Genomic DNA, 22132 nt, shown 5'->3' on the forward strand with positions numbered 1-22132 from the left:
TTCCTGTTATAAGATAATTATCTCTCAGCGATAGAAATTTAATACGACATAGTACCACCTCGCTTTCTCAATTTTGCCAGCTTAGTCACAGGAAAACTGAAGTCTTGCTTTGCTTTGTGAGATTCTGCCATTGTCTTCTGCCCACCCATTCTCCTCCAGACAATATGTCCATTTCACTCGTGACTGTTGGGATTGACAGCTGTCTCCTAATGATCCATCTATCCAGAGTATTTTAACATCTGTATGGCTCCTACTTTTTAGGTTTTTTTTTTTTAACTTTGGAGGGGGACAGAAACAAGAAGCAACTTTTTGTTTGACACGTGGAAAGCTGAAAATGAGAGAATATACGTGACTCACTCAAAGTCCCCATGTGTCCCGTCCCCATCCCTGACCGTCCCTTCCCCCCCCCCCCCCCCCCCCCCCCCCCCCCCCCGCAAGCAGCCGGAAGAGGCCTGATTGCAGAAGCATCTGAAATGCTCGGGGCACATCATCCTCTAGGAACTGGCTGAGTGCTGGGCACCAGCTCGAAGCCAAGCTCCTTTCAGTTTAGTAATATTAGGTTCAGAACCAGAGCTGTCCCTCTTCTGGCCTTCCATATAAAGCTTAATGAAGAGACATGTGGCATGCTGAAAATAATTCAAGACCTCCACAGGCGTCATTAAAGCAATGACTTTGTCACTAGGAATGGTCTGAGGGGCTGGGAAGATGGCTCTGCAGGTTAAGTTTGTCGATGCACGCATGTGAATCAAGGTTCAGACGCCTGGAACCCACATAAAGACCACGTAGGGATAGTAATGTGGATGTAATCCCAGTGTTGGGGGCTCTCTGGAGCAAACCAGCTAGCCTATGCTAGACAAAACGGCAGAATCCAACTCAAGCAAGAGACCCTACTTCATTATATAAAGTGGGGAGCAATTTAAGGAAGACATACATGCACATTCATGTGCACCACACACACATGTGCCCACACACAGGGAAGCATGTATAGATAATCATGCCACACACAGATACAAGCAAATAAGTAAAGAACGGCTTATTATGGGAAGACAATGTGCTGTGGCTTCCATCGCTTGATACCTGCTCTCACCGCAAGTCTCCACCCACTGGGCTTCACGGCTTCTCCCAGCTTCCTATCAGAGCGGTCTGTATAGCCCACCCTGCGGAGAGAGAGCACAGTGGGTGCCTTGGGGGTTTCTTTTGACTCCTGTGCACATAGACCAGGAGCACAAAACCAGCACACGGCATCGTTGTGATTGCTTTATGATGGGTGTGTCACAGAGGTGTTAAGGAAACAGGAAAGAAAAAAACAAACACAAAAACACCTGGAAGACTCTGGGGAGGTTTGCTGAAGAAGGTTGCTGGAACCAGCTCTAGGCAAAGGAGTGCAGTTTGCCAGAGGGGACCGGAGCAGGAAAGGTTCCCATAGGAACAGAAAACAGAAGGGCAAGGAAGGAAAGGAGCAGAAAACCTTTCTTCTAGAACCATGGCCTGTCTTCTTTCCATATATAGACAATTAAAAGGTGCTGTAAGACCAGGTGAGGTCTCTGAGCTCCACTCCGTAGAATAGTCTTTAAAAACAAACAAACAAAAATGAACCTGGTTTGTTCTTGCTAACTATTCCAGAGTACAGCAATGATTAATCGGTGTTTCCTCAAACTGGTGATAAGGTTTCTCCTTGCCTTTTGTTTGAGATGCAGCACCCCCGTGGGCTGTTTATTTGGCTATTTATTCGGTGGATCTGGGAGGAAGCCAGAAACTCACCTTTTAATAGGGACCCCCAGGAGAGTCTCATCTTTAGAAAAGTTTCGCCAAGGCAGGGCTAGTTCAGACCCTGAGTCTAACCCTCCTCCCAAGTCATACGCAGAGGAGGTAGATTCCAGCCCCTGACAGGCCTGCTGGTCAGTTAACTATTAAACCCTGTGAGCTGCCACCCTGGGTTATTCAAGGAGACCTTTCCTAAGAGAATGTGACTTTACAGACCACCGCTCCGGGTCCCTCCCCTGCATTCCCATCTGCCCCCTCAATCCAGAAAGGTGGCTCATTTTCTCTGTGCTAGAGATACAGAAACCAAAGAACGAGCAGTTTGGGAAAGTTGTGGACAACACGTTTGTAAATAGCAGGGTTGGAATTTGAATCAAACACTCTGGAATCCAAACACTTGCCATCCCTTGGCCTCTGGGAAGGTATCTTAGAGTCTGTCCTTACAGAATGAGCCTGTACAATGCCTCGCTGTGGTGGACTTCTGCAAGTGGGCTGCCCAGGAGTTTACCAGTTTTACAATGACCTTGCACTGACCTCCAGTACCCCCGCCCCACCTGCTTCACCCTAAGCAGCCATCCTGTTTGTGTCTTGCCACTCTGGTGCAATTTTCCACCCGGATTATTTGTAACTATAACAAGCAAGGCCACGCCAACCTCTGGCATTAAAAGAAGCTTGAGCCTTCATTCCTGAGGTAATGAGACCATTTTTTCCAGGTTCCTTCCTCCAAAGTTCATGAACTTCATAAAAAATAAAATAAGACCAGCTCTATTACAGTCCCAGATCAGTGCAACAGGAAGCCGGGGCTGATTGGGGAAAGGCAGCGCCTGGAGGAAGAAGGTAGGAGAGAGCTGTGCCTTTACCTTCCACCCAGTCTTGAGAACGCTTCCTTAGGAGACCGGGGCAGAGGTCAAGCTTCCTAGGTACCGGCTCCCAGGAGACTATCAGTAAGGTCACAGGAGCAAGGTGAACCTTGATAAAAAGCCATTTTTATCGCTCACTTGCAAATAGACTTCTGGGAAAAGCCCACAGCTGGGTCTTCAAAGTACTGCGGAATTCAAATCCACCCGACTCCTCTGCGCCCCCAGCATCCTGAATAGATCAGAAGATCTGGAGATGAGGGGAGACGGGCAGTGTGGCTTCGGCTTCCTCCGTCTCTTGCTTCTTCATGCCAAGTTCACTGTCAGTGTTTCCGTAGTGGCCTCGTGTACAGAACCACAGTGGTTCTTGTCCCCATTCAGATGATTCCTCCTTGGAGACAAAGTCCATCATTAGACCCGAGCACCTCAACGCTTGGTAGTTCACTACTGATGAGAGTCTCATTTGGGAAAAAATACGTTCAACAGTACTTCATTGCCAAGAGTTTAGTGGCTAATGCAGCAAGACTTTACAGGGGAGGGCACGGAAGGACTCGACCACAAATGTGACAAGGGCGGGTGGGTAGGGATTACACCCAAGGAACAAAGCGAGACTTGGTAACTGGAAAGTTACTGAGAATAAACACTATAAGTAAAGGTGAGTCTGACTAAATGAATATTCTGCATAGCCAGATATTAACTGGGGGTCTGGGCAGAGAGAGACATCGTTAAGATGTTGAAAGGTGATCAGATGGTAGTTCTTATGAAACTGACTCAGCAAGATTCCGGTCAAGAACTGGATTTACTTGGAGGTATACAGAGAGGCTGAAAGGACGTTAAAGAGCCTGACTGAAGATCAACCATGCGAAGACCCCGTCAGACCTCATTGGATTTTCCACAGTGTTTCCCACCGTTTTCCTTCTTGACCTCAGGACTCTTCCCGGCTTCCTTTCACCGCCTGTGTCTCCTCTCCTTCCACACGCACCCCATGTGGTCCTCTCTCTAAGCCACAGAACTGCAGCTTTCCACTGCTTCTCTGCTTTAGTGGCCACACCGTCGAGATAAAAACAAACAAACAAAAGCTCTTAGCTGATGTAGGTGGGTCTTCTGTATTTCTGTTGCTTTCATTGGTTAATTAATAAAGAGACTGCTTGGCCTGAGAGGTCAGAACATAGGTAGGTGGAGTAGACAGAACAGAATGCTGGGAGGAAGAAGGCAATGGGGCAGTCGCCATGACTCTCCCCTCCGAGACAGACGCAGGTTAGGATCTTTCCTGGTAAGCCACCACCTTGTGGTGCTACACAGATTACTAAATATGGGTTAAAGCAAGATGTGAGAATTAGCCAATAAGAGGCTGAAACTAATGGGCCAGGCAGTGTTTAAATGAATACAGTTTGTGTGTTGTTATTTCTGGGTGTAAAGCTAGCCATGTGGGAGCCAGGCGGGAACGCAGCCCACAGCTCTTTCTACACTTAGCTGTCTGTCTTAGCTTCAGCCTACATCTCAAAGTCAGAATGAGGATCACTTTGGGAAAGAATCATAACCCCCTAGCGAGATGTATACACACCTGGGGATTCTGTAGACATCATTACCAACCAAGCCCGTGTTTGCCACCAAGCAAGCCTGCGTTGGAGTTGCAGCGATGCCTCTAATTGCCGTGTGCCCCAAGACAAGGCTGTCATCTGTGAAAGAAAGGCAGAAAAATGGCAAACGCTTCTGGTCATAGAGAAGATTTAGAAACAAACATGTCAACAGCCTATTAGAGGCCCCGTGCTCTCCCTAAATGAAAATGACATGTCTGGGATGCAGGTCCACCGCTCGTTGCGCAGAGTCTAGGTGGTTTGGAATCAGAAGTTTCTCAAAGCGGAATCAGAGGAGTGCTCCCGATGACAGGTTTAAGACCTGCTAGGCTTCCCCAAACCTGCGCAATTGCCTCCTAATTCTCAGCTAAGACCACTGAGAAGATTGCAGAGACACTCAGGAAAAAGCAATCAGGGGCTCCCAAAGCCTGGGAGGTTTGGTGCGAGGGAAAGACAGTGTGTAGAAGGCCTGAGTTCAGTGCTTCCAGGCCCTAGGACCCCACCCCAGATGTGGTGGGCAATGCCGATGCAAGCGTGCTGCATTTCCTATGAACGAAGCCAGGAGGCCAGGAGAACAATGTCCTCATTGATGAGGAAAGGTCGCCGAAATTCCAAGGACACTTGAAGCCTTTCACTGGGCTGAGCAGAGATGCCTAATATTAATCCTACGTAATACGAGTCCCTGACAACCCTCTCTCTAAAGTGCCTGCTGGCGGCTCAATTGGCCATTCACTGGGACTCAGTGCATCCATAAGGAAGTGCTTCAGAGGGGAGTAAGCGCTCCAGCCCCCGACTCCCTCCACCCTGCCCCTCACTCCAACCCAAAGGTCTCCTGAACTATATTATATATTAGCACAGATCATTATGAACCTGGGGGGAAAGTGCTTTGCTTCGCTGAAGGCTTAAGGTTTTGAGCGGCCCCAGTCTAAGCCCGGAGAAATCCTTCTTTATGTATCACGGTCATGGAGAGCAGAAAGTAACAATCAGCACAGGCTATTTCTACTGCCCTACCCGATGGTGCTTCTGGCCTGGGCATGGACTGCCCGCCCCTTTCACACCCCCTTTAGAACGGTCCTCTGAAGTCTGCTCATGTACTCAGCAAAGGCCAAAATTTTACAGGACCATTTCTCTATTCCAGGTGCTGCAATGGAAGAAAAAAAGATAGAGCCGTTCTTACCTCCTTGAACAGCTAATAGACTGAGAAAACCAAACTGTGACCTAACTCCTTACCTCTAAGAGTGAGGAATGCTTTTCTGGGGTGGGGGGGGGGCGACCGCACCCTAGGAAAAGTGTAGGCAGCCTTGTAACCTGCCAGGAGAATCTGAAGCAGTTTTTTGACGACACTGGCTTTTCTGCTGATATTGGATAAAAGGCTAAGAGGTAGCATAGGGAGAAGTGACATTGACATTTCTGTCGAGATTGGATAAAAGGCTAAGAGGTAGAGTGGGGGGAGGAAGAAACTTGACAGGACCTCACTCAAAATGGGCCCCAAAGGGGAGTAGGAGAAAGGGGGGGAAAGCGTTGACCTAGCAGCTGGTTAGAGATTCGAGAGCTACTTCTCCCACTCCCGCACCTTCTATGTGCAGGATTTGCAGACCCTGCTCCACTTAGTGATAGGCTAGCTGCAGGACTCAGGGAGGGAACTGCCCCTTGCCAGCTGTGGGAGTTCCAGTAGAGGCAAAGCTTCCCAACTTCTTGACTCTTGTCAAGAACAGAATCCACACCAACTCACTCACCAGTTTGGTGATTCTGATAAAAGCAGCCGCAGTGAATGGGGGAATGATGGCGGTCCTGCCTGTGGTCCCTGCCTGTGGCCCCATGGTACCACACTGATAACATGGTCAAGAGAAGCAGAATCGGGTCATCCTTTCTTTATCCTCACCCTCAGAGAAGTCATCTTCAAGTCATCGGAATGAGTGAGCCCTCTTGTTTCTCAGAGTTCTCATCCCTGGTGTGGGTCAGCTCTCCCATCCCAGAAGTGAGGATTTCTTCATGTTGGGTTTGGAGAGAGCCCGGCAAGTGAGAGCAGGGGAGAAGCAAAGGCACTGAGCCAACAGTGCGCGCATTTCTGAAAGGGAGAGTGGGGTAGAAGTGGGCGGCGGAAGTTTTGACGCTGAGAACAAGTAAGGGAGCAGATTCAGTGATCGGAGAGGAAGCTGCAGATGGCCACAGCAATGTGGCCAGAGCTCCTCACCACAGACTGGTCACTTACCCCGCAGCAGTCTGTGTAGAAAGTCATGCACATGAGGAGTTGGGTGAATTCCTGGGATTCAACAGAATATGCACCAATTTTCTTTGGCAATGACTTAACATGTGCAAGTGGTGTGTCTTCAGAGGTGAAGGACTAGATGTCACAAGGGTACAGAGGAGGGTCACTTCCTGTCCCAGCCTGTGGCAATTCTAAAAGGCTTGGTCCATTTGGGGCCAAGAATGAGGAAAGCTGGGCGAACGCAGTACACATTCGAATGCGCTATAGTTTGTGCCTAGAATGCACCAGAAAGACCATAGGAAAGGTTTAGTCCCCGTGATGGTGGAGTGAGAGATAACAGAACTCTGAGAGGCGGGGCCTAGTGAGAAGACTCTGGTAACTGGGGGTATGTCCCCCAAAGCTCTGTAGAACCCAGGCCCTTCTACATTCTTTTTTGCTCCTTGACCATGAAGAGAGAGATTTTTCTGCGCTGTGTGTTCCTGTCATGATGGTGCTGCCTCACTGTTAACTGTAGGCCAACGGACTGTGACCCAAAAGGCTGTGATTGGGAGGGAGAACAAAATTCTCTGCCTTTGAGAACCTGGTGTCAGCTCGGGAGCCAACTTCCTGGGACCAAATCAGGCCGTGCTGCTGCACTGTGTGAGTCGGGCAAAGTTGCCTGTCTTGTTGAACTTCGTTCCCATCTACAGCGTGAGACCAGTGAAGGTGCTTGTGTTAACAGGTTTGTCTGAGACTCTTTGTAGTGTGTTTATTGAGCAAAGTGCTTAGGACAGCACCTGTGTGTGGCGCATACTATAAATATACGAGATAAATATAAATGTTAGCCATGATTTAGTACTTCTTTTCATATAAATAAAATGTTACAAAAATTGCTGTTCTTTTTGAGGAGTTGCTGGCTTACTAACAAAATTATCAAAAGCTACAGAGTTCCCTATGACCTCTCTCTCCTCCGCACATTATCTCCCCTACTCTTAGCAGGTTGCATTAACACATTTGTTACCATTAACATCGGGCCAGGATTGACACACTTCCTGACTAAAGTGCATCCTTTGTATTGTGTTCTCTGTTGATTTTGACAACTGTGTGGGACATCAGTGACTGTGGTGGCATCTAGAACAGCTTTACTGTCCCTTATTCCAGCCTCCTATCCCCTCTCACCCCACCACAGCTGGCTGCTGGTGTTTTTACTTCCTTATTGTGTGTCTACCATGCCATATGTCATTTTGTGAGAAGCATATGGCCTGGCATGCAGCCTTGCAGATTAGCTTCTTTGGCTTAGCACTGTATTAACGATGCACCCCACTCCCGTCTCTCATTGCTTAAGCTTTTAATGAGGGGTAGGCATTGTTGTAAAAGGAGCAGCGGGCTGCTTCCTGCCACCCGGCTCCCGGCTGCCTGGCTAGCTTATACCCTGAAATAACAACACACAAATTATATTCATTTAAACACTGCCTGGCCCAATAGCTCTAGCCTCTTTCTTATTGACTAACTCTCACATCTTGATTCAACCCATTTCTAATCATCTGTATGTCACTACGAGCTCGTGGCTTATGGGGAAAGATTCAGCATGTCTGACCTGGCAGCTTCATGGCGGACGGCTCTCTGTGACCCTGCTTTCTTCCTCCCAGAATTCAGTTCTGTCTACCCCACCTACCTATTTTCTAACCTATCAGGCCAAGCAGTTTCTTTATTCAACCAATGAAAGCAACACATAGAAAGAAGACCCTCCTACACCAAGACATCGTCCTGCAAAGCTTGGACTGGGATTCTCTAAGGAAGCTGAACAAAGACTCTTCAGGTCCTTTGTGTTGGTGCTTTGGAGAGCTCTGCACCTTTGCCTTTAAAACTCGATTTCATCCTCCAGAAAAAAGTCCCAGCAGTAGGATGCCTGGCCTCTAATTGTGACCCTTTTAAAATGCAAACACTCCAAGTTCACAGTAGGTATTTCAGGTCTGGATTCAGAACATTTTCCAGGGGAAACAAGCCTAAAGGACAGCTGTCCCTAAGCTCCTTGCTGAGAGATGGGGATTTAGAGAGTTGAAATCCGAAGGGTACTTTCAGAAACAATGACAGGACATTTTTCTCTCATGTCATTTGGCTGCAGGTTCCAATAGGCTCAATGAGCACACTGTATGAAGGAAAAACAACAAGCCACAAAAGTTAAAACACAGATTTCAACAAAAGATCTCGTCTATTTCATCCTACAACCATTCACGGTTTGGCTGTATTTAATTTTTGATGATAACCTTTACCAAAAATAGCAGCTAAAGACCATCAGAACTTTTCCTTTATCAGCATGTGTTTACGGAGCACCTAAGACATGTAAGATAACACGCAAGTGAAAAAGTCATATGATCCCAATAGGAAGCAGACACGTGTCACTTCCTTCATAACCGAGGAAGGCTTCTCAAAGCAATGACATTTGATCAGGAGGAGGAGGGGATGACATACATGGGGACATGACACATTATAGAGGAGCTGGGATGGTGGCAACGGGACTTTGTTCTACACAGAGTGAACAGCTCTGCCTGACTCAGAAGAAGCCATCCTTCAGAATGGAAGGGGGGCTTGACACTCCCAGTTCTGTTACGTTTCAAACCTGGGACAAATGACTGAGGTGCCGATTAACATATCAACGCAGACCTGGCCTCCAGGTTCTCCCAGCATCCCTCAGTCCTTACCTGTTTTAAGGTATGACTGGCAAACCCCACCCTCTACTCTGAACTCTACCACCCAGAGTCTGGGCTACCCTTCTTCCAGGGGCTTTTCCATATATAATTCAGACATTTTGGTTACCCAGCCTTTTTGTACCTGTGGCCTCCTGGCAGCTGCTCCTGGTTCCCTCTCTCCTCTTTCCCTTCTGCCTTCCCCTCCTCCTCTCATCACATGACCCAGCTCAGTCTAGTCACATCTATTCTGGACTCTCCCAGATGTCCCTGTCCCTGCCTCCACCTCTGCTCCTCCTTTTATCTACAATAAACTTTCTCCTCCACCATACCTAGGAGCAAACATGTCCTTCCTTTCCTTTTCCTTTCTTTCTTTCTTTTTTCGTTCTCACTTTCTTTCTTTCTTTTTCTCAAGTTCTATGGCCAGGAACATAGTCTGCAAGAACATAGGGCTGCTCACTTAACAGGATGGACTTCAGTTGGCCACTCTTCCCAGGCCCAGCCTTTCCTGTAGTGTAGCTCCCTGCACCCTTGTCTAAAATCCCTGTGGTTAGTTCTTAGAGTATTCAAGGACTTCCTGCTTCCGCCCTGAGTCCTTGGCCGCTGCTATCTTCATTGTGCCCCCCCCCCATTAAGGAACAAGTTTGTTCTCATTCCTGAAGGTCAGACAATAGAATTCTTGTGTGAGGTCCTTCTCTGGCACAGGACAACAAGGCAACCTTGCTGCAGCCTGAGGAGGAGAGGGCAGGGCAGATTTTCCTTCCTGGAAATCCAGCTAGCCTGCACACTGCCTCCCCACCCTGCTGCCCTGCTCACTGCCCTGTACCACCTCGTCCCTTCCTCTGCTTACCCAGCAGCTACTCCACAGCCCTGACAGACAATACGGACCTTGACTTTTCACATAAAGGCCCAGACTCTTGTGTGGTGCAACTTCCCTGTGTTTTCCGAATCAAGGAAGACTCAGTTCTGCAGAGACTGCATTCAAAGAAATACCCAGTCAACAAACAGGTTCCGATCTGCAGACTCAGGAGTGTTATTTGCAGTCTCGGGATGTCAATGGCTGTTTGGACTGACCCACCAGTCCTTTCAGTATATGCCTTCCTGTGTCTGTGGGCATACACACACACACACACACACACACACACACACACACGCATGCGTGTACATGGAAGTGGGGACACTTAGCCCTCTTATAACTTATGCTCACGCCATTACCTACCGATTACTCATCTTTCCTGACCTCCAATGCCTCCATTAAGTCTCACACCACCACTGACCTCAGTACGACAACGGCACCTATGGCAGAATGAAAAGATGGGCAACTTTAAATGGGAGCAGACTCAAATGACAGCTCCAGCAACTGCTGTATCACTGTGTGTAAAACACGACTCTCTCCTCGCTACCCTCACCCCACACCCAGAGACTGAAAGAATTACATTGCAGATTGAAGGCTACAGCCCCTAAGTAACAACGGTCAATGGCTGCGACAGAGAGTCATCTCAGGGTGTTTCTTAGGTCTTTCCTTAACAATTCAAATTCCAATGCATTCCAGCAAGTATGGAGCCAGACTGCCCATCAAGACCATGGAGAGACGGCAAGAAGAGCAAGGGCTCCTGCCTGTATCCTTAGAAGACATTTTATTACAAAGAACTGAAATCCCAACTCCAGCTGGTTTCAGTGGAAAGATAAAGAAAAGATTGGCTTGACAAAACCTAATCACGACACCTCTCTAAATCTATTCTCCCACCCTTCTTTGTATTAGTAAATCTCTCCATGTAACCCAAATGTAAGAGTCGTGTCTTCCATGCACACTGTAGACTGGATTGCCCAGCCTTCTCGCATCTAGGAGTGGCTGTCCAACAGAACATAAACAAAGTAGATGAAGACAATCTCGGGCCACGTTCCAGAAAAGGAAGAAGAGGAGGAAGAGAAGGAGGAGAAGAATGGAAAGGCTGCTAGTCATGCTTTCTTTTACTCATCTTTTTGTCGAAGAATGGATTGATCACTTCTTTGAACCTAGATAGGGAAGCCACGTGTTTCATATGGCAAACTCCTGCAGGGTTGTGCGAGGTCAAATGCACATCTGTTTGATCAGCCCCTTTGTCGAGAAGCCTGCGACAGTAAACTAGCTAGTCTACAACTCATTTCAGGTGGGATCTCATTCTCCACGATGCCAATAAGACTCCAATTCCCTCCATGGCCCACTTTGATGGTGCCCATCTTCCTCTAAGACTCTAACTGTGCCCCTTCCCACCTGGTCCTTGGGTCCCCAGTCAGCTCTCACCTCATCCCCCAAACAATTTCAGGAGCAGTAACAAAGCTTTCTGCATCAGGTACACATCTCAAATTACTGCACTCCTAGTAGAGAGAGTTCTTACTCCTATTACCACTGGAAATTACCGCTAATGAGAATGAGGTAGCAAGTGCATCTGAAAGGAGGGCACTTGTTCGGTTTCTTCTTCAAATGTCTCATTTAGCTTGAGTCATTTAATTGCAATTTGTGCTCTAATACCCAAAGTTTGTTCTTCTGGGGCCCTTTCGGGATCTTTTATGAGAGGCAGGAACCTGCTTCACAATGTCCCATCAAGACGCACAATGGAGTAAGACAGATCCCCAGAATGAAACTGAGTCCTGCTAGGAAGTAGGAATCAATACTGGGAAGCTAAACAATGGCAGATATCTACTTCAGCCAAAACTGCTGTCCCCTGACCGACAGGGCCAAGACTGTCTAAGGTATAAAATTTAAGGAGACAGAGTCTCATATACTGACCCTTTACTTAAGAGATCCTGAAAGAATCCTTCAATTTTGCCCTCTGTGTGACCACTTTGTCTTTCCCTAAGTCTGACCTTTGACCAGAAGCCTATTTGTCATTCCTGTGCCAAGCAAGACAGTCCATAGACTTTGAAAGCCCAGCATGATTAAGACTGTACCAATTATCTTCCACTCCCCAGTCTCATCCTTGTATGTTTCCTGACACAATGACTGCTCAGGCCAGAATCCTGGAATTGGCTTTGACATTGCCCTCCTCTCCCTCTGGGTCTGAGCAGCATCCCACTATGTATCACCCAGACATTGAGCCACCAGCATCTTTCCCTTGACATCAGCATGCGACCTGTCTTCCAAGTTCTGGTTTTCTGTCCTCTGTTTTGTCCTTAACATGGTCAGAATAATTTTTCCAAGTGTGATTTACAGCATAGTTCTCCATAATGAGCCCACCTACATCAGGCCTTCTATGCCACACCCCAGCTACAGAGATCTTCTCTGCCACACTCCAGCTACAGTGCTCATTTCATGGTTACTCAGCCCCTACATGTGTCCAGGCCTACTCAACATGCCTTTCCCACACCCATAGCCAATTTATTCTTCAGGTAACAATTCCTCAAAGAAGAGCTCACAGTTCACGTACCCACAACACAGAATTACACTTTCACAGCACTTAGCATCGACTGGAAACAAGTCTCATCAGACACAAGCATTTACTGTGCAAGCTTGGGGACCTGAGTTCAAATTCTCAGCTCCCATGTAAAAAGCCAGGCATGGCCATAAGCCCTTCTATAACTCCAGAGCTCAGGTTGGGAGAGATAAGGTCCCTGGGACTTACTAGTCACCAGCCTAGCTTCAGCTTCCTTGAGAGACCCTGACTCAAAATAACAACACAGTGAGTGATAGAGCAGGACACCCTATACAATGTGCTCCTGCACCAACACACACACACACACACACACACACACACACTAAATTTTTAAAACCACTCATTAGATTTTTTTTAAAGTACTTGTTTACTGTGTTTGTTAATGTTAACTTGATGAGCTCTAGAATCATCCAGAAGGTGAGCCTCTGGGCATGCCTGGAGGAGATTATCTTGATTTAGGTTAACTGAGGTGGAAGATCTCTGCCCACTGTGGGCAACACCATTCCCTGGCCTGGGATCCTGGACTGTATAACAGGAGAAAGTGATGTAACCCAGGTTGATGATATAGTGGGGCGCTTGACCAGCATGTGTGAGGCCTGGGGTTAGTTCTGAGCACTGCAAAAGCAAACAAAAACAATGACTTAACAAATATTCTATCAGTCATTAGTTGATTGTAAGTCACATAAACTGTTTTAAAATGTTTATTGAACTTATTTCCATTTTAGGTTGCAAAGCATGTGCATATATTTAAACAGTAAACTTAATGCAAAGCGGAGGGGGGGTTAGAATCAGCTAAGCATAAGCCCATCACGTTCTGCTTCCTGCAACAGCTAGCTGCCTCCAGCTCCCACTGCCATGACTCCTGATCAGTATGAACCATAACCTCCAGCTTGCCATGAACCAAGAGAAATGCATTCTATTTGAAGTTGCTTTTTTTTTAATTTTCTTTTACTTTAGATTTATTTTGTTATCTTTTAAAGTTGTATGTCTCTACTTGTTTGTGTGGGGTATGTACATATGAGTTCAGGTGCCCTCAGAGGACAAAGCTGTTAGGTACCTAGATCAAAAGTTACAGGTAGTTGGGAACTGCCGAAGGTGGACTCTGGGAACTAAACACAGACCCTCTGCAAGACCAGAATGCACTCCTAACCACTGAGCCATCTCTCCAGCTCCCAAAGTTGCTTTCTTCGGGGTATTATTTTTTTTTTCAAAACAGAAGGAAATGTAGCTAAAACACTCAGTCCTTTCTGACTGCTTACAAACTTCTTAAGTTGCTTCTCATAAATGTGATGAACATTCGCAGGAAAAATCAGCCCTCTAACCACCCCCACTCGCCATAGCGCCCCCTGGAGGCTGTTCTAGAGCAGACAGGCACACAGGGGACCAGGCGTCTCTCCCTCTGCGCATGTGCACCTTCCCTGGACCTGTTTATTTGCTCTCTGCCTGTCCTTGTAGAGTTAAGGTATAATTCATGGCCCACTACCTTCAGTACCCTGCAGAGACAGGGAAGAAGGGAACATCCCTGTCAAGTGTCACATGGTTCATAGGGCCCGGGGGGAGCTGTGGGTGCCTCTGGAGATGAAACAGGTGCTGGAGCTCCAGTATTGTGGGGGGAGGGGCAGCTTGTGAACCTCCTTTGGAAGGCAGGAAGGGGTTTTGTTAACCCAGAAACCCTTTCTTGTTTGGAAAGAAAAAAGAATAAATAAAAGGAAGGGAAATGGGGAAGTGAGGAGAGGGGAGGGGAGGGGAGGAGAGGGGAGGAGAGGGGAGGAGAGGGGAGGAGAGGAGAGGAAGGAAGAATGGAAGGGAAAGAAAGGGGAGGGAGAGAAGGGAGGGGAGGGGAAAGAAGGGAGGGAGGGGAGAGAAGGGAAGGGAAGGAGAGGGGAGGGAAGGGGAGGGAGGGGAGCGGAGGAGAGGGGAAGGGAGGGAAGAGAAGGGAAGGGAAAGGAAGGGAAGGGGAGGGGAGGGGAGGGGAGGGGAAGGGAAGAGGAAGGGAAGGGAAGGAGTTTTTCCAGTCTCAGGACCTCCTCCAGCCACACTGGTTAAACTGTCCAGTCTTCCCCAAATGCCCCTTCCTCCTCTCCCATCTTCGTCTGTGCTGTTCATCTGTTCAGCAAGCACTTGCTCAGCTCCTCTCTCACCTGGGTTCTGGTTAAGAAAGAAGAGACTTGGCTTTGTTCCTCAGACACAGTCTAGCATTACCTACACCAATTACTGACGGGTTTCATCTCCAGAGGCACCCACAGCCCCCTGGGCCCCTATGCATGGAGAGAAAGACATGGAAGGAGCGTTGTTTGTGAGAACAGTAGCAGAAGATACTGATACAGCTCTGGAGTTGGAGAAGGCTTCCTGCAAGCCATGACTTACATCTTTCCTTTAGAGGAGAAAGCCCTACTGAGTGTTCAGGAATGAGATGGTGATGGTGAAGCCCTCTACAGCTCCCCCAACGGACCATCATTCCCTCATCTAAGATCTGTAGCTGCTCAACCATAGAGACTAACAGTTCCAGGGAAAAGGATCACCGTCTCCCACCAGCCTGTGCTCAGTCTTCCTGCAAAAGGGCTACTCCTGGATCTCAGATACCTCTTATTCGTTTTACGGCTCCAAGGCTGTGTTAGATACAGGAGGATGCTAAGGAAGCTTGAGTGAATTCCAATGTAAATCTACTCCAAAATTCAAGGTATTTTATTTTTTAAGTGCGGGCTGGGAATGGTGACTCACACTGGTAATCCCAGCATTCCCAAGGCTGAGGCAGAAGGATGCCCTTGAGTGCAAAGTCAATCTGAAGTACAGGGTAAGAGCAAGGCCAGCCTGGGCTACAGAGTGACCCTGTCTCGATAAATAAATAAATAAATAAATAATAACTGAGGTCCTAGACATTTAGGTTGATGAGGGCACCCATGTATTGCTCCCAGCTCCCAGTCCAGCTCAGGTTAGTGCAGCACCCAACCTTCATCAGAGACGCTGGAACTGCAGAGGGCAGCAGTTAAATCAGAAACCCATAACCGGGCAAAGTGCAAAGTGCGGAGAGTAGTGATGGTGGGGCGCTCAGCCTTAAGTGAGACAGTTATTTCACCCCCCTCAGGGCCCAGGAAACACCACACAAGAGGAGGCAGGAAGAACCTAAGAGCCAGCGATGGCGAGACGTGGAACAAAAAGAGGCTTTTGACCATGACAGCCATTGCGTCCATGGACTCCCTGTAGCTGTGGTAAAATGTGCACGACTTGTACAAGATTAAGCCTGTCAACACCTAACCATGGCTGGCAGAGGTTCCCTGAATCCTCACCTCTCCCTTACGGTTTATTGGCAATTGCCAGTTGCTGGAGGGGAAAGGTGTCATTTTCCTGAGTGCTGTGGCTGTTAAGTTGTCTTTGCTCCGGTAAATAGTCTCCCAGCCTCACTCAGGCAAGAAACTCTAAACCCAATGAGTCAGAAACAAAAAGAAGACATCAAAGCAGGAGGGAGATTGCTGAGAAGTGTTTCAGTGGGAGAGGGAAGGGAATGAGAGAGAGAAATAGAGGTGAAAATGACGACAATTAGCTCTCCAAGTGTATAAAACTGTCAAACAAGAAAATTTTAAACTGAGATCTTGTCTCAAAAAAAAAAAGAAAGAAAGAAAAGAAAAGAAAAACTATCACAGAGAAAAATGGGCACTTATTTCACAATTAGCAGCACAAATGTGTTCTTGCTTCTTCTGTGGGATAAGGCTCTTGTACACTGTAAAGATTTGTCACTCATATTGGTTTAATAAACCACTGATTGGCCAGTAGCCAGGCAGAAAGTATAGGCAGGGTGATTAGACTAGGAGAAATCTGGGAAGAGAAAAGGCAGAGACATAGTCACCAGCCAGATGCAAAGGAAGCTAAGCATTGATAAGAATTAGGGGTCTGGAGAGATGGCTCAGAGGTTAAGAGCATTGCCTGCTCTTCCAAAGGTCCTGAGTTTAATTCCCGGCAACCACATAGTGGCTCACAACCATCTGTAATGAGGTCTGGTGCCCTCTTCGGACCTGCAGCCATACACACAGAATATTGTATCTATAATGAATAAATAAATATTTTTTTAAAAAAAGAATTATAGGTTAATTTAAGTAGCAAGAGCTAGTAAGTAGTCCAAGGTGAGTCTCTCTCGAAGGGGCTGATTAGCGCCCCTTTCAGGAACATAGCAATTTGGAAGCAAGTCCGGCATGCCTGAGGTCTCTGGAGAACAAGGGATGCTTTTGGCCTCTGCCTGCCTTTGGCTGCTTACATGTTTTAAAAGAGAGTTAGTTAGTAATAGGCCTGAGCAGTAAACTAAACAGTTTGTAATTAATATGAGCCTCTGTGTGTTTATTTGGGACTGGACAGCTGTGGAACCAGGCAGGACAGAAACTCCTATCTACAGGTTCCTTCTAGGTTGTTGTCTTTTTTTTCCCCTAAAACAAACAAAGAACCTCTTCTAGTTAGTTTGCATGTATTTGTTATATTATTAGTAAAACATAAACCTGTATGAAAATTCTTGAGCTGCCACTGAAGTAACTGATCATAAAAGGCCTTCTCTTGGTTTTATGAGGCACATCTGTAATTTCTCTGTGCGTGCAAAGTCTGGCTGTCACAGTGACTGAAGCAGTGTGGTTTCTCACTTCGAATTCACCTTTTTATGATGTGGTCTACCTCGGTGGGCAGCAACACTTAAAGGCTGGCAGGTGGATTTTCAAATACAGGAGTAGAGAGAACTCGGTGAAACACCATCTCTCAGACATAAGCACACCTATTCCCCGTTCTCCTCCCAAGTGGCTGATAATGAGATGGGACCAGAACTAAACCTCCTGTGGTTTGGTACCACTCTGTGTAAAAAAGGTGCTTTGGCCCTTCCCTTGTCAGTTTCCTCCTTCTGGAATATTTCCTCCTCTTCCCCCCCCCCAGTTGATGTATAGTTATTATACATTGTGAAAGCCTTCATAAAGACATGGTCATGAAAGTAAGACCTCAAGTCAGTGAACTCTAGCACATTTACTACCACACCCTACTCTTCCTCTCACTTTTTCTCCACCTCTGCTAGTCACCTTCCTTTCTAAAGGTATATATGTGTGTGACTTTTATTTATTTATATAAAATCTATGATCCACAAATGAGAGAAAACATGCAGCTTCCAAAATCACACTTATTTTACTGACTGTGATGGTCTCCAGTGGCAGCCATTTTCCCGAGAGTGACATCATTTCATTCTTTTTACGGCTGAATAAAACTCCACTGTGTACACACCACAGTCTACTTGCCCAATTGTTGAAAAATTGGGCTGGTTCTAACTTGGCTTTTGTATGGCTTCAGAAACATGAATGTACAAGTATCTCTGTGATGCGCTGACTTACAGTTTTCTAAAAACATACTCAAGAGTAGTTGAGCTGGGCAGTGGCAGCACATGCACTTGGGAGGCAGAGGCAGGCAGATCTCAGTGAATTTGAGGCCAGCCTGGTCTACAAAGAGAGTTCTAGGACAGTCAGGACTATTACACAGAGAAACCCTGTCTCAAAAATCCAAGAAACAAAGAGAACGGTATGGCTTAGGCATGTGGTAGTTTGTGTCTCTACTCATCCCCTGTGCACCCTTTAAACCCTTCCTCAAACATAGCCTCATTTACTTTCCCAATGGTGTACTGTTAGAATTTTGCAGAGGCTAGGAACCGTATCAGTAGCAAACTAAGAGAAGAGCAGGGCATCTAGTCACTTCTCCTAAATGTGTTCCTCCATGTTAGGCTTGTCCAAAGTGCATGGGCATGGTGGTTTGAAAGAAAATGGTCCCCAAAGGGAGTGGCACTATTAGGAGGTGTGGTCTTGTTAGAGAGGGTGTGGCCTTGTTGGAGAGGGTGTGGCCTTGTTGGAGGAAGTGTGTCACTGTGGAGGTGGGCTTTGAGATCTCATATATGCTTAAGTCACACCCAGTATCTCAGCCAACTTCCTGTTGTCTTCTGATCAAGATGTAGACAGCACCATGTCTGTCTGCACGCCACCTTGTCCCATCATGATGATAATGGACTAAACCTCTGGAACTGTAAGCCACCCAATTAACCGTTTTTCCTTTATAAGAGTTGCAGTGGTCAAGGTATCTCTTCACAGCTCTAGAAAGTGTTGTGTCCATCTCTCTTCAGCTTCTGCCCAGCAGAGAAAATCGTAATGCCTGGAAACCAAGTGGCTATAGAAAACCCTACAATTCAGCTGTAGTTTAGAAACCAATTGATTTTTGCTTTATGAATCATTTGCAATGAATTTGAGCCTTTCTTCCTGAACACCCACAGCACTTTGCCTGTGACAAAAGACCCGACAGGGGCAGCTTGAAGAGGCAAGGTCTTAATGGGGCTCGCAGTTTAGAAGGTACAGCCTGCCAGGGTAGAGGGGCATGGTGGCAGGGGTGGGGGGTGGAAGGTGAGTAAACCATGGTGAGAAAGCAGGGCAGCTGACTTGTGAGCTAACTAGTCACCTCAGCTCCAAAATCAGGAAGTCGTGAGATGCATGCTCACATTCCACCGGCTTTCTCCTTTTTATTCAGCCAGCCCCAGCCCAAAGAGTGGTGTTGCCCACATTTACAGTGGGGGTTAAGCCTCCAACTGTCACACCCATAGGCTTGTCTGTAAGATGTTTGTAAATCCTAAACAACTGACAGCTGAGATTGACCACTATAACCGGTGTGCATGCCCTGTTCTCCACAGTGACTACTCACTGTGTTCTCCCCCATGCACACACACACACACACACACACACACACACACACACACTTTACATGAGGAAGCCAAAGCTCCTTGGATTGTTGCATTTTTCACAGTAAGAAAGCTCTCTTTCCAACCTAAAGGAGAATGCTATTAAAGAAAGGAGGTGAGTGAAATGAAAATAAAATGGTCATGAAAGAGAGGCAAATGATCAGTGAAGGAATGGACTTTCACTGAGTATTGAGCAATGCAAGACCATAATCATCAAAGATGTTTGCAATGCTGCTAAAATTCCTGAAGACTGGGTGCCTTAATTTCTTTTTGTATTTTTCTCGATGTTAGTCAATTAACAGGTGGAATTTTTAAATTAAAAAAAAAAGCGATCCACTTTCAAGCTCAGCATAACCCCTCTTCAAGGCCACCATACCTTGCTAATGATTTGCATAGTAAAAATAAAACGTGATTTTTATATATTTTTTAAGACTAGAAAAGTGTTGCTTCAAAAGTCTTTACCATAGAGGAAAACAAGCAAAGGTGGGGCTCATTTTAATAAAGGAGAGAGAGAGAAGAATCTTTACCAAACTCTAGGCCGTTACCTTTTTCTTTTGTATAGCCAAGTGGATAAGTTCACCTAAGCTGCTGACTTATTGCCAAAGCTGACCAGAGGACAGAAACATAAGCTATCCCAACCCCTAGCAGAACAGAGTCTGCACTGCTGAAGTGAGGGGATCAATAAAAGGTCCAGCAGAGAAGAGAGACCATGGGAGGGGAGACAGCAGTCAGTACCAAAAGGATCATGGCCTGGGCTTGGAAGCTTAGCTCTCCCCATCACTGCCATGGACTTGAGTCTGTTTCTTCTCTGAACACTTCTTTTGAAAGGGGGTGGACAAAGTGAGAGATTCAAGGGTATGAGGAACACTTACACGAAATGAAACGGTTAACTGTGCTGTTATAGATCATGGGGCTTTTATTCCTGGAAAGATTGAGGTAGAGTTCATAATCCCAGGTTGTGAAAGTGTGATGCCACCTACACACATCGGCAAACTCAGAGGGAGGGCACTTCTGGCTCAGGCGTATATGATTCACAACATGTAATCTAAGACTACTAATTCTATTTCGTATGGCATTGACCCAGACATGAAATTCAGAACTTGGGTTCCTTTCACTGATAGGAATCAAACCCAGGGCCATGTGCCTGCTAGACATGGGCTCTATGTGCTGTGCCACTGAGCTAGAGTTCCAACCCCTTCAAGTCTTCAACAATTTCAAGTAATAGTAACACCAGTTGTAGGCAGACTTTTCTATCTCTGCCAGTCAGTCCCCAAATAACCACATAGAGATTAATACTAATTATAAATGTTTGGCTGATAGCTCAGTCTTGTTAACAGCTAAGTCTTACATTTTAAATTAATTCATGCTTCTTATCTACCCTCTGCCATGTGGAGGTACCTTTCAGCATGCCAAGTTCATTTTGCTTCTCTCTGAGTCTCTCGGGACTTCCCACTTCTTCCCCACATCCTCCTACTGGATCTCCTGCCCAATCTCTTCCTGCCCAGTGATACAGTCAGCCTTTATTAACCAAAAAGAATGCCACATCTTCAAAGTGAACAAAAGGATTATTCCATCTCAACTAGCAATAGAGGTGATGCAGTTAATCATGTGTTGGTCACATTAGTACTTACCGACATTACAGAGGGAGAGATTCCCATCTTAAACACGAGTAGCTGCTAATTGAAGGTGTGACCTACTCACTGTGGAGGCCCACAGAAGTGGATCTCTTCCATCTTGACTAAAGGTCAGAGAGTTCAGACCTATTCTTGTTCCATCAAGGTTAAACAACAAGATGTTTGACCTCAGATGTGGCTACTGGATGCCTTACTCCTTAAAGGCCAGTCAACAGGATGTTTTGACTTAGAGTGTAGTTATCAGGTGTTTAGAGATGAAAGGTGGTAATCATGCTTGCTTGTTCTTTATATCAGGGAAGTTTTGTGCCCTACCTTTTTTTGGGGGGTGTATAAGACTTTGAGTAATAAACTTGGGGCTGATCACAGTACTCACTGGATGCCCTCCCAACTCTATCTTCTGCTTCTCGACTATTTCTTTCCTCAATCCTTACCCCCTTCTCAGGAATGTACTGACCTGTAGGGCCAGACCCAACATTCACTGACCCCTTTGGGCTCTCTCAGCCCATGACAGTGTCCTAGATTAACATTGTTGGCTTTTTCTACCCATTACTCACTCTGCTGTCCCTTCTCCTTTTCTAGGACAAAAAGCACATTCTTCTCACTTCTGTCAGAAGGAATCATGACTATTTTTTTTTTGTTTCCAATGTCCTCACGAGCTCTTGTATCACAAACTGTTTACCAGGTGTTTCCGTTAAGCAAAATAGTTATGTTCCTGAGATTTATGGTGCTGCTATAGAGACAACTTTTAGGATTTGTTTCTGTTTTGTTTTCATTTTATTATACATATACACAGAGGCTATGCTGCATAGCAGTAAGGGATGTTGTGGCGATGTATACCTTGTTTAGTTTACTTCAGAAAAAAATATATATTTAAATTCAATAATTTCCTATGTGAAAATTGAGGATTATAATGTTATTAGGCTTGCAGCATGTTAAAAGAATTATATTAGCTAAAGCTGGTGGTACATACCTGTAATCTCAGCACTCAGGAGCTGGAGCCAGGAGGATCGTGAGTTCAAGGCTAGCCTATACTACATAGGGAGCTCCTGTTTTCAAAATCAAAACAAACAAACGAGGAATTAAATTTGTTAATGGATGTAACAAACTCAGATGTTTTTTTTCACACGGCATAAGGCTTTGCAAATACTTATCACTAAAGCTTACTGAAGACTTTGCTGCATTTGCTGTTGGTCTCTCCTGAGCACGGGGTTCATACCTTTCCAGTTGCCTCACCATGCAGACAGTAAGACAGGGACAAGAAGGCATGCCATTTTGGCCATGG

At 46.3% G+C, this 22132-nt stretch overlaps 1 non-coding gene across 1 annotated transcript; it reads left to right on the forward strand.

Moving 5' to 3' along the window:
- The first annotated feature begins 16594 nt into the window (after positions 1 to 16594).
- On the forward strand, positions 16595 to 16736 carry LOC125412726 (small nucleolar RNA SNORA67). Its single transcript, XR_007235672.2, has one exon. It is a non-coding gene; the product is annotated as a small nucleolar RNA SNORA67 (small nucleolar RNA).
- The last annotated feature ends 5396 nt before the right edge of the window (positions 16737 to 22132 follow it).

The sequence above is a fragment of the Myodes glareolus genome, chromosome 3 (assembly GCF_982192425.1).
Source record: "Myodes glareolus chromosome 3, mMyoGla1.1, whole genome shotgun sequence".
NCBI classification, from domain to species: domain Eukaryota; kingdom Metazoa; phylum Chordata; class Mammalia; order Rodentia; family Cricetidae; genus Myodes; species Myodes glareolus.